Below are 20491 nucleotides of genomic sequence, written 5' to 3'. Positions count from 1 at the left end.
CCCCACACGCTGCACAACTGGTCGGGGGACTATGCGGGGGACCGTGGAGTATTTGGGCAACAGAGACCTTGAACATCCATAGGGCGGCCGCCGCCATACGAGATACCCCTACCTACGGAACTGGGCACCGGGCTTGGACCCTATTGCATTTCCGGGCTGCCAATTGAGTGCCTGGACCCAGCGATGTTTCCCTATGTATGTTGTTTTTTTCTTGTTTAGTATTGGTACTTTACAATGAATTGTTCCTCAATGTCACTAATGTGTTCACCGCAATCACTCCACATAAAGTCCCGGTAAGGGGCCTTAGGCCATCAAAAATATTCTCCTATATAATGGGGGAGGGGCCAGGGACCTTCTAGCAGATTAGTACACTTGGATACATACGTCTCTCATTAACGAGATAGATGACTCATGGCTTAACGCTTAGGTTGTCCATGTGGAATGTCAACGGCCTTGGGGACAAAATTAAGAGTGGTATAGTGGCACAGTTTATTAACCGTCAAGAGCTTGACATAGTGATGCTGCAGGAGACACACTTGGTCGGGAACTCCTGTGGAGCCCTGAATAGAAAAGGTTACAGAATGGTAGTCCACTCCGGGTTCACCTCTGGCTGCGGGGGGGAGGAGATTCTCGTCAGAAAGGGATGTCCATATATTGTTCATAACACCTGGACTGATGCTCAGGGTAGATATGCAGCAGTCACAGGCTTCTGGGAAGGGCAGGTCCTTAATGTTGTCTCTGTATATGCTCCCCCAGGACTACAAAGACTGACAATAAGCGACGTGGGTGCAGTGTTGCTGACGATGCCCTTGTAGGTGATGGTGTTGGGGGGATTTCAACCTTACGATGGATGATTCTCTAGACCATCTACCCCCTGGGAGGATCTACTGAAGGGCTTGTGTTAGACCTGTCAATCCTAGGGTGGTCTTACCTCGAATTTCTTTTCCCTTTTTGCCTCAATTTTGACAAGCCATTTTTGTTGGACATAGGACTCTGGGGGCCTTGCCACTGCTAAACATTGCTGAGGTGCAGGTGCTCCCTCCTAACAACATGGTCGCCACAGACCCCTGCTATTGCGGAGTGGCCACTGTCCTATCTGGGCACTAGTAGTGGGGATAAGGCTGGGACATAATGCTACTGTAATCCTGAGCATCCCACCTCCTTTCACCAGAGACAGCCACCACAGAGTCCCCAGAGCCTTCTAGAATCTTCCAACCCACCTCCCAGGTTGGTACCAGAACTTGCCGTGTTTTTGGTAGGGTCACCTGCCCTAGGGGTATAAAGGTAAACGAAGTAAATCTGACAGTCAGTTGGTGCACTACTGTACCTGGGGACCCTCTGCCGGAGTAAAGGCTGCTGAGCTAGGGGGAGGCTACACTACTGAGGCTGACTGATCTTAGGCCCTGCTGCCCCAAGATAGATGAGTGATCTGCCAGCCTGCTGACCTTGCCCTTTGTGAGGGGAACCAGGGATACCAACTCTAGTGTGACTGCCCGGGACTACCATCTTTCCTCCCACTGCAACTGACTTCTGCAACTAATACCTGCCATCTACTGCCAGCGCTGAGACCGGGAAGCGCTGTGGACCTGACACCTGAACCTCCTCAACTAGCGCTGTGATTCCCAAGTGCTGGGGAACCTGCAAACACTGCTGCTGCTGCTGGGGATCGCAAGGTAATGAGCGCTGTGTCTGCTGAGCACTATGCCACAAGAATCCTGCTAATGTCCCCAAGCACTGTGTGCCCAAAACCTGCCAGTAAACCCCAGAGCTGAATTGGCGAAGCCGTTCATGTCCAGAACTCACAATTATTGCTAAGCGTTGTGATCATATAGTGCTGGATAGCCTAAACCCTGCAAGTGACTCTAAGTGCTCTGGCAGCACGTTATCCCGTGCCCAGTACCTGGAATTGCTGTTGGGCGCTGCTGGGTGGGAGCGCTGTGCCCGTGAACCTGAGCGCTGTGGCCAGAATCACTGCCGCAGCCCCGGTTCCGCTGAAGGAAGAAGCACTGTGGCCGGAGATCACCGCCACCGCCCGGCATTTTCCAGGAGGAAGACAGCGTGTCCTGAGCCCCACCGTGGTCCCAGAAGAGAGGAGAGGGCCGCTGCAGTTGCTGCCGAGGCCGTGCTAGGCCTGCAGCGTGAAGGGAGGTGTTGCCCAGCAACCAGGACGCCGGCCACGTTATCGGCCGCGCCCTCCGGAAGCCTCACACGGATTGGCCCCCAGAAGCTCTCCGACAGGATACCGAATTATATTTTGCCAAAAATGTGGGCTCCGTCAGATCAGTCATAAAGGGGCAGGGTATTGTCGTTATTAGTGGGCTAAAGGACCGAACGGAATGAGAGGGTGGTTGAAATGGAAGCAGATGTGTTGAGACTGGAAGATGTGGTGGCACGTACCCCCAACCAGGCGGACCAACACTGCCTCACAATTAAAAGACATGAGTATAGGCAACTTCTTTTAGAGGAAGCTGCGATGCGGTCTCTGTCTACTCGACATAGGATCTAAGAACAAGGTGAATGAACAGGCAAACTCCTGGCATGGCTGCAACGCGAGGAGCAGGCCACTAGATGGGTCAGAGTGATAGCCAGCCCAGATGACACACTTCTCACAGACCCTCAAATGATTGCTGATACTTTTGTGTCTTACTTTGAGGAAGTCTATAGTGTCCCGCAGACGTCTCAGGCCCCAATGTTGACAGACTTACTGGCCACTATCAATGTGGTCTGCATCTCCCCGCAGGGTTGGGAGGATTTGGAGGCAGACATCACAGAGATTCAAAATACCATACTAGAGGTTCAATCCGGCAAGGCGATGGGCCTAAACAGGCTACCAATCGAGCTTTTTAAACCCCTGACATCAATATTGGCTCCCCATCTGTTGAATCTATATAATGAATGTTTTGAGTCAGGTCTCCTCCTGGCGGATATCCGCACGGCCGCTATAATAGTCATACACAAACCAACCAAGCCGATAGAAGACTATAGATCGTATCGCCCCCATCTCCCTTTTAAGGGTCGAGGCCAAGATTCTGGCAAAACTCCTGGCCAATCGAATCCTTCCTTATATAACCAACTTGGTCCACCCGGATCAGTCCGGATTCATTCGGGGGAGAAATACGGCGCAAAATTTGCGAAGGGTACATGGGGCCTTGGGAAGGATCCATACTATTGAGGAAGACACGATCTTATTATCGTTAGATGCTGCCATGGCATTCGAAACTATAGAATGGGACTTTCTCTTAGCCGTTTTGGCTCGAATGGGATTCGGACTCAAGTTAATACGTTGGATTAGACTCCTGTATACGCAAACCACTGCACATGTCGTCGTCAATAACCACAGCTCTGCTGCTTTCACCCTCCACGGGGCACGAGACAAGGCTGTCCCCTGTCACCCTTATTATTCACCCTAGTATTGGAGCCGCTGGCGGTCTGGGTTCAGGGAGATCCCGGGATAAGGGGGATCAAATAGATGGCGGATCATGAGGACCGCAGCTGTACGTGGATGATATCCTCTTGTATCTAGCATCTCTAGCGCGATCTCTGCGATGGGTGCTACATATTTTTCAAAGGTTGGGGCTAATTCGGGTTACAGGATAAACTGGTCCAAGTCCCAGATGTATGCACTATGGGGTGCTCCCCCACCTAGTCCTAGGGGCTATGAGATCCCGGTGGCCAAAGGAGGATTGGACCTCTTCAACAATCGAAACCTGCTCGGACCCTTACGACATTTCAAATCGGATGCCGCACCCTGGAGATCTCTCACTCTCACTTTCTTAGGAGATGCATCCTTGCGCTTCTGCGTTTTCTATACATGTTACAAAACTCTCCCAATCCTATTCCAGACTCCTATTTCTCCCAAATTGATGGCCTGTTATGGGAAGACCGTGCACCACGAATTGCAATGAGTAAGCTCACAACTGGCTGGTATGATGGCGCATAGGGCTCCCAGATTTAACACTATACTATCAGGCCACTCAGTTGGCCCCAATTAATAGGTGGGTGTTTGACCCGCATGACTAGCCTAATTTCCGCACGAACCACTGGCTTATGGTAAGGGGCGGCTAAAAAAGGGCGCTCTACATCAACCTGCGTACACTTCATTTGACCGGCCCCATGGCCCGTGCGGTCTATACTTGGCATACGGTCACTAGAAACCTGGGCTGGAAGGGATGCCTGACTAAGCCGATGCCATTGTGGGAATCTGACATCTTGGGCTGCCTCTGTCGGTGCCCGGGATTCGACAAGTGGGACCTAATTGGGATATCCACGGTTTGGGACATTTGGGTTAAAGGACAGCTGGTCTCATTTGCCGACCTTCAGATAAAGTATCAATTGGCACAATCTGAGACCTTTAGATACCTACAGATTAGTCATGCAATCTCGTCCGCCCTACCAAAAGACGCTCCTCTCCCTGACTCTTTCCCTCTGGAAGACCGGTTACTATTGGACCCCATGGATCACAAAGCCATATTGCCATATTGCTCACTTATAAGAAGTTGGTAAATAATCGTGCAGATCCAATGCTGAAAGTGAGGATAGGCTGGGAGACGGACTTGGGAAGTATGGAGGATGACGACTGGCAAGACACATTGCCACCCTCCAGGGAGATGGCCATTCCAATGCGCTACGGCTCATTCAGTTGAAAATCCTCCATCAGGTCTTCTTTGATGCTATCCTTCTATTTAGACTGGGTAGATGCCCCGACCCACTCTGTCTCTGACATTGTAACCAAGAGGGTACCTTTGTACATATACTACAGGGCTGTCCACAAATCCAGTCTTATTGGGAAAATATTACCCGCCAAATTGAGTGGACCTGTGATAAGACCATGGGGGGTATCCTCACTTTGTCTCCTCAATATCTGGGGTGCGACCGACCTCACACAGGCAGAGCAGAATTGGGCCTCGATGGGCTTTATTGTCGTGAAACGCAACATAGCCAAGAAATTGGGGTGGACACGATCCCGCATGTGAGTGACTGGGCAAAAGATATGGATGCAGCTATGATTGCTGAGAAGAATGTGGTCAAGGGACGTGGCTGTCCCAGGAAATGGGATCATAAATGGGGGAAGTGAAATAAATACAGAGGAGATATCTGCATTTCCCCTACAGTAGAATTGCGGAGAGAAAGGCAAACCTTGATGGCCCAGTTGACAGCTGAAGTGGGGTCTCCCTCCACTCCCACCTAGCAGTAGAAATAATGCTGAGTCTATGTCATTTGATCTGTTGTGTTATGTAACCGTTTCTTTGACAATTTATCTTGTAAATGGCTTGGCCTTGAACAAAGGCGGTGAACAACAATACTCACGTATATAACAGATGTGTATGTTATTCTATCGGTACCTGAAGTGAGAAATGTTATGATGTCTCATTTGTATGCGATGTACCGATGCACTGTTGTTGGAAAATGAATTCAAAGTTTTATAAAAAAAAGAGTGGATAGATGAAAAGATAAAAGACATAATAAAGCATTCACTTACAAAAGATATGCAAATTTAAAGACAGAATAATATTTACCCAACGGTGATAACGGAAAAATCAGCCCTCTGGCCAAAGGACTGATGGAGGTCCCCTGAATAAGAGTCAGGAGACAAAGACTGTAGGACAGGATCAGGACAAGCCAATACTTACTAAGACTTTTCTACAGACTCAACGCACTAGGACGCATCCCTCTCTTACACTCTCTCCATCTACGATATTCTTCCGAAATCTTCAATCTAATCAGGTTGTCATTCAGGTATGACTCTTCCCAGTATGTTCTCTCTTTCATTATCCCACTCAATCGGATGCATCACATCCTTTCGTGTCAACCGTATTAAAGGTTTTGCAAGCAGTGAAAATCCACTGATCTATTGGCGACAGTATCCAAACATTCGCCCTTCTTTCTTTGTTTTACGCAAACTCATTTGTCAAATCACTTTTATTCTTTCCATTGTCACCTTTCTGACTCCTCTCTCTATCTTGTGTCCTAAATATTGAACTTCTTGTTTGAAAAACTGTAATTTTTCTGGGGTCACCGTGTGTCCTCCTTCTGCCAAATGGTTCAGTAAAGCTATTGTGTGGGTGATACAAGCTTCTCATGTCTTTGATGCCACCAATAGGTCAACAATGTACCAAACCAAGACTGAATTTCCTGGCATAACCAAAGTCTCCCAAACATTTTTCAGAATCTGATTGAAAATGGAAGGACTCTCTGTGTACCCTTGAGGAACTCGGCACCATGCCAAAACAACTCAGAACAGGAGAGCACAAAGATATTGGCTATCTGGGTGCAATGGGATCAAAAAGAATGCTTGGCACAAATCAATCACATTGTACCAATGTGCATCCCATGGTATCTGATAGAGAATCACTGCAGGGTTTGGTACTACCGGACAACAGGGTACTACTATTTTATTAATTTTTCTCAAATCATGCACTATTCTATATTTTCCACTAGGCTAGTCCCATGATTGGCGAATGACAAGGACTGTTCAATATTTCTTTCCAAATACCTTGTTCCATCATTTGATCAATTACTGGGGAACTCCTGACTTCACTTCAGGACCCATTCTGTATTGTGGTGTGTTTGGATATATCGCACCTTCCTTTACCACAATTTTATCGGGTCTACCTGAGCCATTAGACCTATTTCCTTTCCTGTAAAATCCCACACGTCTGACCTTACTGTGTTTTTCATTTTATCAGGCAAATCGCTCTCAGTAAGAAGTGAAAACATCTCATCCACTTCTGTTCCCTGTTTCCCTAACATCATATTGAAAGTGACGTCTTCATCAGGTGTATAGAGGATGGTGCAGTTAATTTTGCACAATAGGTCCCTACTAAGCATGGGCGGATTTTGCGAATTGGCAATCCCCGAAATTGCGTATTTACGGATTCGCAATCCGCGAACTCTCGCGAATTTTGCGGAATCCTTTTTTTTTTGTGTTCGCAAGTGTTTCTGCCATTTCGCAAGGTTTTTTTACCAGTTCGCAAACGCGAACTTACTTGTCGGGTAGCAACAGTCGCGACCATGTTGTTTCTACGTCTGGTTTATCACAGCACCCTCTGTTTCACCACTGCCACCCTCTGTTTCACCACTGCCACCCTCTGGCTCACCCAGGCCACCCTCTGGCTCACCCATGCCACCCTCTAGTTCATCACTGTTGATTATGGGGGGAAAAGCACACCTGCCCTGCCTCAACTGACATGAATGAATTAGGGACTGATTAATGTGTCACTGAATTTGAACTTCCAGGCTGGCACCTGCTTCCTTATCTGTAATTGCTTTCTGTTGCAGTGTAATTGTTTTAACAGGACCTTTGTTGTATAATTGTAGCTATTCTCTGAGCCTGCTGTGAGGGTCAGAGCAGGGTCATAGAATAGTTGCAAGTAGGCAACTGAACTTTGAAGGGTCCCCTCAGGAAGCACTACAGGGAATGGTTAATAATGATAAGATTGAACTTTTACACCTGCTGAGTGCTTTCAGTTTTGCAAAAATCCAAATATCCAGCAGCATCCACAAAAAGTAATCCTTCCAGGTCAAGATCCAAATCAAAGTGACCAGCACATGAAGAAAGCACTGGGAGGAGACTGCTGGACAGGAACAGGAAGTTGGAGACTGTGGGGCACTTCCTTCCTCCCACCCCCCACCCCCCAAAATGGACTCCTTGCAAAAAAAAAGTGCAGGCAAATGTCAACCTGAGGAGTTATTCTGATAAAAATCATAATTTTCAAGGTTTATGCTGCCTGCTGGTGGATTTCTTGTGCGAATTTGCAAATTTTGCAATCTCGCAATTTCGAGATTGTCGCTGCCCGCCGCATCTACGTGTTCGCAAGTGTTTACTCCCGCGAAATTGTATAGTATTCTAGTTGGCAAGTGCGACCAAGCAAAAAATCCGCTTCGCATGGATTTACGAATTTTCTGCAAGTTCGCGAGAGTTCACGGATTGCGAAATTGCCGGAAATCCGCAAAATCCGCGAGCGGAACGGATTTTACGCACATGCTTAGTCCCTACCTAACAAGTTTATCGAATTTGAGTCACATACTACAAACCAAGGCATGTCTCTGAAATTTCCAATTTTCACTTCTATTGGTTTAGTGACTGGCATCCTTATTTGCTTAATTGAGACTCCTACAACTTGAATAGTTTCTCCCGAGAGGGATAGGTTTGAAATTTCTGCTGTTCTCACAGTAGAACGGGTAGCCCCAGTATCCACTAGAAAAGTGATGCCATTTCCTTCAACCTTTCCATCAACAAAAGGACCTGACTAATCTACCGCCAAGGATGTGCGAAGCACGCTCTCATCCTCCCCCTTCAGGCACCGTCATTGGGACATCTCCGAATCACTCGCATTACTTTGCATCCAATATTGTTGAATAGTCTGTATATTCTTACCACCTTCTCCACGAACCCCGGTGTTCACACTGTATCTCTGACCCACATTGTTGGGCATAGGGGCTTGTGGCACCTGGAACTGAGGAGCTGCAGGTGCAGTTGTTGCTGGTTCACAACCACCTCATTCTGCATCTGCGGATTTAAAATTTGATTCACATCAATATTCTGTTGTATATTTCTACACTCAATCTTCCAATGTCCAAGCTTTCCGCATCCATGACAAGGATATTTCTTTTTCACTTCATCTCTACTCATTCGTCCTCTTCCCTTATTTCCATTCAATGCTTGACTATTCTGATTCTGCTTTGCATCAATGTCATCACTACAGTACTTTACGTTCTTTAGAATGTCATTGATTGGCTTGCTTTGCCAGCAAAGCATATGCTGTTGAATCATTAATTTCCGATCTTAAACCATACCAAAACCTATATACAAAATGTCCCATATCTTTATCATCAATGTTCTGAAATCCACTATATTGCTAAAAAACATGTAGCAACCTTTCATAGTATGAATGCACTGACTCCTTAGGTTCTTGAGTTGTTCTGTCCATTTTAACCCAATCTGTTTCTTTAGGGGGAATATTCCCTTTCAGAAAGGTAATCACTTGATTATATTTCCTCATTACGTCCTCTTAAGGCGCACCTGTCTTTTTGTCTCTAGGATACTCTTCAGCTGGCCAGTCAACTGTAATTTTACATACTTTCCACAAATCTGTGGGTACTACTATGTCAAACAGGCCGTCCAAATCTTTCAACAAAACCTTTGAGACTTTAACAAATCTCTCTACCTGTTTGTACCATTCAATTGGTTTCTCTCTCAATCTAGGGAAGTCATTCGTAAAGGACAAAATATCCTGTCTACTCCATGGAACATAAACATATCCACCACCAGGAACTTCTCTCATCGGACACATCGTTTCAACCTTTTCTACCTCCCTCAACGGAAATATAGATACTTCCTTTGTAGCTGCTTCATCTGTCGCCTTAGTCCATCTACTTCTCCATCAATCTACTTCTCCCATTTCTTCAAAATGTGTATTAATTCCTTTATTTGCAATCTCCCTCCTGACGCATCCAAACTTTCTAAGTCCTTTTCAGTATATTCTGATCTATAAGGTTTTTGTAGTATTTTTTACTTTTCTATATCTGTTCCAAATTCTAAAGCTGCTTCCGCTATCTTCTCATGAAGATTCTTTGTCCTCCAGGTTATACTTTTGCATAGAAACAACAACTCTTCATCTCCATATTAACCTAATCTGTCAGGACTTATCATACCAATAATCATTGTTCCTATGTCCACCCTCAACTTGCTTACATCTACAGTTTTTGGTTGTGGTTTCTTCTTTTCTAATCCTTTTGCCAATTCCTCCAGATCTTCAGGTGAAAATCCAGTAGATTTTCCTGCCACTGGAGTGACAGTTGGTACTTTCCTCCTTGCATTTATGGGTGAAATTCTATTTGGGGTTTCAGGCACAGTCTTGAGATTCGGGTGATTTAGTAATGAGAGATTTGAATCACTCTCACTAATTTGATCTGTCACAAATTTTCAGTTTTGGTGTACTGCATTTGTCACCAATCAATGGAATAACAGGACCAATAGTTACTGGTACTTTCAATGCTTTAGCATTTAAACCTAACTGATTTATTTTCTGTATTATCTCTTCTTTTGTTTTGTTCAATGCATTCCTTTCCTTTTCCAGTGATGCTCTAATGACTGGTGGATCATATAAAACTAGTGGAACCAATAGAGTTCCATTCACAGGGGCACTTGGAGTTGCATCTCTAGCACTTTCTTGATAAGGCGGAGGTCTTTAGAGTAGAATGTCTTCTAACAACTCATCATCAGATTAATCACACCCTCTTACTGACACACCCATGTGTTTAATTTTCCCCTTACATTTACTCCCTTCTTGATCTTCAGCCATTAACACTGGCTATAAACCCTCCATTACTGCTGCTCTACTCCATCTTTTCATCTGATCTACTCGAGTATCAAATGGGTATCTGAGTTAAAATCCTCTATTAATTCTTCTTCCACCTCTCTATTTTTCTCGCTCATATGCCTTACTTCCCATTCATCCAAAGCCTCAAACTCTGTTAGTCTAGGTTTCGGTTCTAACAAATTCATCCTATCTCTAAAGTTCTGAAGTAACCTCATATTAAATGTACAATGTTCTGGAAAAGCTGGAGCACCGTCACCTTTTGTATATTCCATCTAATTTTCCAACCACACACACATATGATATCTACTTTCTATCATCATAAAGGAGGCAGACGTATCGGGAGGTGGCATAAGAATTCCCTCCCTAGTTACTACACTTTTTTCCTTTTAAAACAAATTCTTGATCTTATTAATCAGCTTCATTCTTCCAGCTCTTGTAATTAAACTAATTGAGTCGCTAAAACCCAAAAACTCTTCCGTATTTTAACGTATCCTGTTTGTTAACACTCGTCCTATACCAGTGAGTCTCACACCAACAGTCCAATCAGGGCTTACTATGTTCCCTTTCGGCAGCCAATACCAGCACTGTGTTTGTCCATTGACCAATCAGAGCATATAACACACCCACTTGTCTGACCAATGCTAGTGCGGCTCTTTGTGACGTCAGTATTGCTCCTTCTACTGACCCTCCCTTTATAATCTGTTCTTTGCACCCGCCCGCGGTTTTCACCAATACCAGCGCGGCTCTCTGTGACATCAATACGGCTCCTGATCCTGACCCTCCCTTCCCAAGGTCATACGACAATATCTTTTCTAACTTTTCTTTATAAAATTTTGCTTAGTAACAACGTAAAAACAGCGCTACTCTGTCTGCTCCACTAAACCAAAGATAGTTTCTTCATTCGCTTCAAAGAGAAAGTACTTCCTGTCACTAAGAGTAAAAAAACACTGTTTACCCTTCACTTAAGCTTGGGGAGGACCTGTTAATCCTCTAGTGATACTCCTCTTTTGGGTAAGGCCAAAGTTTCACAGGTGGGTCCTCTGCTGTCCCTCACACTCTACTCTTATACGATATAGTCCCTAATATAACACTTACAGCCCTGCATAGCTTTTAGGTATTATGACAACAAACGAGTAACCTTCTGCATTGTGGTTTCCTTAAAACACTCTTCTAAATTCTGTTCCCGAGATTCCCAGGTATCTCTGTACCTGTGCTTCCACACAACATAAAACTTGACGCTAACTATAGTGTTAAACATATAGTCAATATTTAATAACTAATGATCAAAAAACAATAATCACCAAACTAATCAATAATATTCATCTCACTACTACCAGAAAAATTGATCCAGCGAAAGGGCAGGGATAATCACTTTACAGTCAACAAGAATTTCAAATAAGCCCATATACACATTCAAATTCTCTGGCTGTTTCGCTGGTTGTCAAGTTTTATGTTCTTTTTGACCTGGATTAGTCAACACTCTTCCTTTGGTCAATGGACCATTAGTTTAGTAGTTAAAGCTGATATTAACAATTAACCAACTAACTTACAGATCTTAGTGAAATAACCACAGACTCTGGGTAAGATTCAATAAATGTTATCTATCTCGTAGTCATAAATGAACGCTCATTAGTACAAATTCACAGTGCTAAATCCATCAACTTTCACGGGAGAGAAAATTCATTTAACAATTCATTCAATTCACAGAATAATTCAACAATTCAATGCATTAAGAGTGGATAGGTTAAGAGACAAAATACATAATAAATCATTCATTTGCAAAAGACAAAGACTATTGGACAGGGAAATATTTGCTAAGACTTTTCTACAGACCCGACGCACCAGGGCGCATCCCTCTCTTACACTCTCTCCCTCCTCGATATTCTTCTGGAATCTTCAATTTAATCAGGTTGTCATTCAGGTATGAATCTTCCAAGTATGTTCTCTCTTTTCCTCATGAGTAGCAGCTCTCGCCTCTCTCTCTCTCTCTCTCTCTCTCTCTCTGTCTCTCTCTCTCTAAGCATCGATGCAGGAAACGACGATCTAACTTAACTCAATTAGTCACTTTAGTTATACTCTTTATTTCTGTATGTCCCACCCTCAAAAGTTGCAAATATCGGTGGATCATAGACTGTGATTGGGCAGGGGAGATTTCATCACCTCATGCTGTCATGTTTAATTTCTTAATGAATCCTTTTGTGTACCAAACCCTTCCCCTTTAGCTCATTTATTAATCTGCCTCATTTCTTTTCACTTGTGTTTAATGTTTCAAATAAAGCATATTTCAATAGTGTTCCACAGTCGAGAAAGCGTTCACACAGTGACTGGTCCTTGGCTTTTGGCAGTTTGTTAGCGGCACGGTAAGCGGGTCACATCATTATCACACTGCGCATGTCTTAGCTCGCTTCCATCTTCACCTCCATCTTTTTCCTTTGCCTACCACATTAGGCCCAAAAGTACACTGTTAATAAAGGAATCATAAACAGATGTTACTTTCTCCAATATTTGATTGTCAATGTTCACCGACCACTTCTACTCTACCCCATGTTAATTTCTTTTTCTTTAAGCAAAAGCATTAGCAGAACACCTCTTTTTAAATTAAGGCAAGCATATGCCAGGCATGCGGTGCCTCAAGACCTAATGTTAATAACTATGCTCATGCCTGAGAGTTTTTTCCCTCTCAAACGAGTTAGTCACGCTGTTATATACGTAATTCTTGTTTGCACATGAGCAAAAGCATTTTTCGGTTTAAAGCGGGGTATGGTTGCGCTGCAATTTATTCTTTGTTATTTAAGCGTGCGTAAAGGTCTTTTCCCCATATATAAATGTTGTGTGTATGTTAATTTTGTTTTGTATACTATTTTGCCGATTAGTACTATTAATGAGAGATTGCTTCGGAGCAAGTTTTGTTTTTTTGAATCCTTGCTCCATCACTCCATCACAATATGCCATCTGCATTGGTTACTGATAGCCAAAAGGATCGAATTCAAAATGCTATGCTTGGCCTTCAAAATTGTAAAGCTTTCTTCTCCTGAGATCCTGTCCAACCTCATGGCTCATATGTTCCCACCCGTCAGCTATGCTCTGCCGAGCAACATCTGGCTGTGGTCCCTCTTGTGAAGAGCCTTAGAGCGGGGGGCCGGTCCTTCCGGTATCTCGCAGCGAAACTCTGGAACTCCCTCTCTGTTCAGATCCTTCAGATGGATTGCTTACTGTTCTTTCGTAAGGCCACCAAAACTCACCTTTTCTCCTTGGCTTAGCCCCCTGCTCTTCCTCTGACACTGCTATCAGCGCCGGGATGCCTCTTAGCTGAGGCAGCTGCGCGCTACATAAGAATACTTAACATAACATAACTTAACATAACTCCCTGTGTAACTTGTTGTTATGATTTGAAAGGTTTTTAAATGTGGAGTGTCTTCTGTTTTTCAATAATGTTGTTGAGGCTAAGGGCCCGCATCTAGAGAAGCGACACTCGTTTATGTTAATTACTTTTAACCCACAGAGAAGCTATTTGGAGGTGGCATTCCTGAGGAAGGAAGACTCTGCTGAAACGCGCGTAAAGACGAACATTTGCCACACATTGTATCGATGTGTTTGAGAAGAAACATTTGCCACTCCTTGTATCGATGTGTTTTTGCCCATCTGTTGTGTTACTAAATAATCATATTATCCTGTTGTCATAACTGGAAATTGTAATTTTTCCCTCTGTATGAATCTATTGTATATTGGAAATATTTAAATAATTGATCATTATGAACAATTCAATCATGTTTATGATATGTATGTATGGATAGGTGGATGAATGTAGTGTGTATGTAGTCGTATAATTGTGACTTCTCTGTCCTGAAATTGCATATAACAAACAACATTCAGAGATATTATTTAATAAAATATGTTTGTATTTTTCTAATTTAGAGTGTCAGTTGTCTTCTTTCATAGTCACCTCTATCAGTTGTATTTAAATAGCTTTTAAAGTTGCCCTAGGAGTTTTACAGTATGTATTTCCCTGCCTAGGTGAACTTCACATTAGTATCAGGGGGCCCATATCATTACAGTCACAGCAGCTCCAGTTCCAGTCTATAAGCAGGGTCATTCCTGTCTGCACGGAACCAGTTGTTGATAACCAGCTGTGATGCACAGTAGTACAGGATGACGTCAGCCCACCAAGGACCTTCTCCTTTTGGGAGAACCTACAGTTCGCAAAGGAGACTCTGGGAGATTTACTGGGCCACTAGAAGGTGGAGATCTGAGCCTGAAGATCAATGAAGAATGTGGACAGCAGTGGGTGGAGATAGTGCTGAAGTATAAACAGGAAGCATGGGAGAGCTACAATCTTAAAGATGGCGCCTCAGCCCGCGATCAAGTGAGGCAGTTTTGAGCATTTGCCCATATCTTGCTTGTTCCTGTCCAGCAGTGGGGCGATGTTTATTTCCCAATATCACCTTTCAGTGGTACCCTGATGTCTTAAACCGAATAAAGCATTTACATAATTTCCAAACAAGTGTTGGATTCACATAGTATAAATTGATCTACTCTGTTCAATCTCCTTGACATTTGTATCTCCTTTTGTGTTCCTAATACAAATAAACATTTTGCAGCAATCTTCCCTGCTTACCTTCATTAAGCGACAAGGAGGGCTGTCCTATACTACAGCAATGTTCACTTTTTGCCAAAGCTATAGGAAACCAGAATACTTCTATTTAATGGTCTCTGCTATCTCCTCACTGAAAATTGAAGCAATTGACTGTGTAACTATCATCCAACATAAAACACAAATTGACAAAGTAGTGATGAAAAAAGGGAACTCATTCAAAACTTCCCACAAGTCCTGAATTAAACTACTCCTTACAAAACGTTATCACCAAAATGACACTCATCATATCTCATTAGACCTTAAGTTTGGCCACAGTAGTGACTACTTTGTCATTGCCGTAGTATAACTTCACCAAGGGAGTAAGGGTCATTGGAGAATTGGCTATAAATCCATCTACCTAATTCGGATGGGCTAGCACATAGTCGTTTTTTTACAGTCCATCATCGCCAGGCAAACCCTGGTGGTGACGGTTAATAAAACTAAATAATGCCCCCCTTGCCATGAGCCCTGAGTCCCAAGGCAAGGGGGGCATTATCCGTTTTATTTTCTAAAAACAAATCCTGTTTTGGGATGTTTTCTGGGGGTGGAATAAAGAAAGGAAATATTTTGGTGCAAGGCTCCAACATGTTGAATAAGACATGTACCAAACAGCAAAATGCAGGAATCACGGTGATGGTGGTTCCTGCACAACGTTTATAAATGACCGACAACTTGGCAGTCATTCTTATATCTCACAGAAAGGTTTACTCTGTTGTCCTGGTAGAACAAGAGCCCAATCGACAATAACTACATCGAGCCCTAAGACTGGGTTTACCTAATACAAACATGAAGCTTCAACTAGGAACTGGGCTTTGGTAATGTCCCCTTCACTTCAATGAATCTTCGAACCCACAATATGTATACCACATCAGGCAGGACAGAGCAAGTGGATAATAACAAACACTGTACTGTGTTTCCAAACACAGTTTTAACTGAAGAACCAAGAGTCTTTGGCTCATCAAAACTTTTTGCATGGCCATGACTGATTCATTCAGCCCTTCCCTAATGCCTTGCACAGTCCAGTTTCAGCACTGCCTCTGCAAAGACTGCATCATGGCTCTACTTGACAGATCTGCAGGAGTCTGACTACCTTAAGAAAAGCCAGTATAAGCTTGATCCAAACTTGAGGACATTTTTAGACCCCTTCCATCATCTCAAGAAGACCATGTGAATCACCTGCATTGTTGGTAATGGTTCAAATTGAAAATCTAAAGGTAAGCTACTTTTATGACCCTAACTAGTCACCCAAGCCAATGGAGTCCCCTTGTGAGTCAGTCTCTCTTACTTCCTTTGACCACTGAGACGTTTAGACCTGGCGCTTTTCAAGTTTTCATATTTTATTGAATACATTTTGTTTCCATAGTTTATTCATTTAAGGCAGTGATCATGATTTGAAGAAGAGTATTGTATTTCTGTCACATGCATATTCAAAAAGGAAAACTATAAATGCTATATTCTGAATCATGAAATGTAGCTCTTCTAATAAGTCCATTGCACCATAGGCATAGCAGAATTTTCTGTTTTATGTAAGTCATATTGTGCTGTTGGGTGACTGCGGAGGTGGGAAATTCAAAACCGTGTGAAAGGGATCTTATTCAAGTATACAAGCACAAAATAAATGTAACAAGCATTTGCAATGCAATAGGTCTTGCATTTGCAAGAGTTAGAGCTATTGGCGTTCTAAACGACAATGTCGAATATCCATGTGTTTTGGTTGCTAAATGTACATATAAATTAACACAAATGTAGCTGTACAAAACTTACCTCTCCTCCAATGTAATGTGAACTTGTATCAATTGAAAAAGGCCTTGTTCTTGACAGCTTTCACAAAGTCCTGTGAAGTAGAAACCACTGTATGAGTTTTAAGTGATAACTCCAAAGAGTAGTTCCAAATATTAATCTGCAAGCCTGAAACGGAAAGTACTCAATTTTAATGTTTTCCAACACATTAAGTCCTTAGAGAAGCTGTGTATAACAAATACTATGCGCAGGAAGAACATAAACAGAAAATAATGTTGTTTGCTCATATGAAGTAACAATTGAGAATGCATAGTAGGACCCACCACACTGATAAAGAGTGCTGGTAAAGCCTAAGCATGGAGGACAGTATCCATTTATAGAATACAACAAACATTAGATGAAACTCTTTTGATAATGACAATCCTACAATTGGTCCACTGCAAGTACCTACCTCAGGTGATATAACTTAAACTTATTAAACAAATGTCAGACGCTAAAGATTAACTACTAGTCTTGAGATACACGTAGAGAGCACAGCAAAAACAACGCACTGGGAGGAGGTACCATGGAAACAATATAAATGTACTGACTTATTTTTGTGTTGAACAATACAAGCCTTTGTTGGCACTAGAAAGCAGCAATCACAAAATCAAATTTAAATGACCTATTGTGATATAGTTACCACGGTCCAAGCAGTTAACGTAAAGCTCGGTCAATTGGAGATGTTTTCTATTAGTATTTATGGCAATGTAAGCATATGTAATTAGCGCTGTGAAAAGCCTACACTTATAGTAGCTTGTTGTTTGTCCAGCTAGGTGGTGGTAGTGTGCAGTTTTGCAGGTATCTGCTCCATGTGTGTGTTTTTTGCTGTGATGCAAATTCCCTATTCCATTTTAGCACGGGATGTTTATTTTAGTTTTGTATTAAGTACATTAGCAGTTTTATGCACTTATAAATTAATACAAATTCAAGCCTACAAAACGTACCTCTCCTCTGACGTAATTTGACCTGGTATCTCTTGAAATAGGCCTTGTCCTTGTCAATTTCCACAAACCTGAATAATGTAAAAAACACTGTTTGAGTTTTAAGTGATAATTCCAACTGGTAGTTTCAAACATTATTTTAGGTTGCAAACACCTTTTGCTGTTATCTGTATTCAAGCACTTGTCCAGTGTAAAGAAAGGTATGTATGCAACTAATAACCCCATTTTTTAATTTTCACTTAGTGTTTTAGCTATTTATATCAAGTGTTATTTTTGTGATAATAGTGAGTTCCACATGCCCGGTCAAGGACTGCGTGACCACGGGTGTTTAAAGACCACCAATACACATTTGACCCTAAAGCTCTTGCAGGATTGATAGCAAGACTAATTGATGTACCCAGGTATGTGCCTTTACAGTGAAGCAGTGCCATACTGGTTACCATGCACTGACTTGAAAAGCAGGTAGAGTTTCAAAAGCTCGGGGACGATAAAAATAAGCATTTGCAATGCAATAGGTCTCGTATTTGCGAGACATTGAGCTATTTGCATTGTAAATGACAATACCGTTTATTTCTGTGTTTTAAAAACCTGCAAAAGGTGCATAAACATGCACTTTGTACCTATAGTCCTTGCTTACGAGAAGCAAGCCGGGCAGTGGCTGCACCTTAGTTACTGCCAGGCTTGCTTCTCATAAGCAAGGACTATTTTCCGCACAGCTTGCAGGTTTTCAAAACACATAAATAAAAGGCATTGTCATTTACAATGCCAATAACTCAAACCTTCGCAATCGCAAGACCTATTGCATTGCAGTACTACAGGCTCTTAATATGTGTCCCTGTGGAGTTGTAAAGGGACCTCTATTTGCTACATAAGGTATTGCGTCCTTAATGTAATTATAAAGAGAAAGATTGCAACTGAGCATATGTTTCCATTTGTTTTTATTCGACGCAAGATCTTATTTATTGCTTGCGTTTAGAAAATGAGCCATCCCTAACTGCGGCCAGACGCATAATCATCTAACACTAGTGCCAGCAGTGATATTAAAGCAGCCGCTGCATCCCCCCACTGCAGCTCAGTTCTCTTCCACTCACCTATCAAAGGCTGGTGGTGCCCTTAATTTCAGACTCCAACGTCAGAAACCAGATCATCCTATGCCTCTCCATTCCCTCTCTCCCTACCCCCTCAGGCCTCATATTGAGCATCCACCCAACACAACCCTTACAGAAGCGGTCCGACCTCGCTAGTAGTCCCGTCCCCCACTACAACCACTTGTCCCAGGTACTACCATAACGCACCTAGTCCGCAAAGACCCCGACAATAATCAGGCCAACCGACGTCTTAAACGACACACCTTTCACCATGTCATTCTCCCCCAACCCCCTCACCTCACCCTACGTTAAACCGTACGGCCCGAACTCCTTCCTGATCAGTCTCCCCCCCAACCTCTCTCCCAAAGTGAAAAAAACCCTCAAACACAAACTGATCAGGCAATTCCCCGAATCACTCTTTGCTGACCTTTAACATTGTTCCACCAAAGGCCAAGTAAAAATGGACCTCATCTTTCACACGGAAAGCCCCGACAGGTGGAATTCCATCCTGAGAGCACAACTCCACATCTCCAAAACCATCAGTACTCCCCATAGCTGCAAACTATCTTTCTCCACCCCTAACCGGAAGGCGCGCTGTGGGAACACCTTTGTGACCATTTACTCCAATGGCACAGTCTTGATTCAAGCCAACAATATCAACCTGGAGTCATTCGATCTCCTCTTTCCCTCTCTGAGGACTACCCTCACCCGCACGCAGCCTCCCCTCCCATCGGTCCCCCCCTTCCTCGACAACCAGTCCCCCCACCAGAACATCCACGCCATACCCCCACACGCCCCCACCAACACTCACACTCCGTCTCGACTTCGAGCATTACCGGGCGACCACAACACCCAAGCTAAGTCTCCCAAGCACCCCCCCACCCTTATAAGAAACCAACCACCACATCATGACCCCACCCACCCTCCCTCCAATACCACAACCCCGACCGACAACACAACAACCACCAAAAGTAAGCCAAACACTCTCAGATCTTCGCCCCTCCGTGAAGACCTCACCAAAATCCCCCCCACTCCTCCCCAAGAAGAGACAGGGCGCCTACTTTCCCTGATTGAAAGCCAAGTGGCTACTATAATACAGGACCTGAAAGTCATCCTAAGCAACCTCGCCACATGTCATATGCCGTCCTTAAACCCCCACTTGACCCCTATCACCCCCAACCTCTCTCACCAAACCACTCCGAAGGTTCCGCGGCCCAGCTGTACCTCACCCCCCCTCTCGAACCGAACTACAAGACCCAATAGAACTATGGAAGCCATGTCGCCTGTCGAAGCGACCGAGCTGGCCTCCTCGTACACCACCCCATCTTCGCACCCCCCCCAGTCCTTGATCCAAGTAATCACTGGACTCAGAAGTGATCACCCCATCCGGAAACCCCCTAGACCCCCACCCTCCCTCATCAACATCCCAACTATCCCCCTCATGAACGAACCAAAAGAAGAGTCACCCCTGACCAACTGCATGCTCATTAACTGCAGGTCAGCTACTAAACATGCCACGGAGTTAGCGGAATCCATCCTCAAACATGGCATTGATATAGCCTTCATCACAGAGACTTGGCTGAATGACACCTCTCCTCCAATCATGGATATGCTTGTACCCCCGGGCTTCTCTATAATCAACAAAGATAGGCCAGACCAGAAAGGTGGGGGACTAGCAATCATTCACAACAACAACCTATCTGTGACGGAAATTGACACGTTCAA

The sequence above is a fragment of the Lissotriton helveticus genome, chromosome 7 (genome assembly GCF_964261635.1).
Source record: "Lissotriton helveticus chromosome 7, aLisHel1.1, whole genome shotgun sequence".
NCBI lineage: Eukaryota > Metazoa > Chordata > Amphibia > Caudata > Salamandridae > Lissotriton > Lissotriton helveticus.
Note: the sequence above shows the minus strand (reverse complement) of the source record.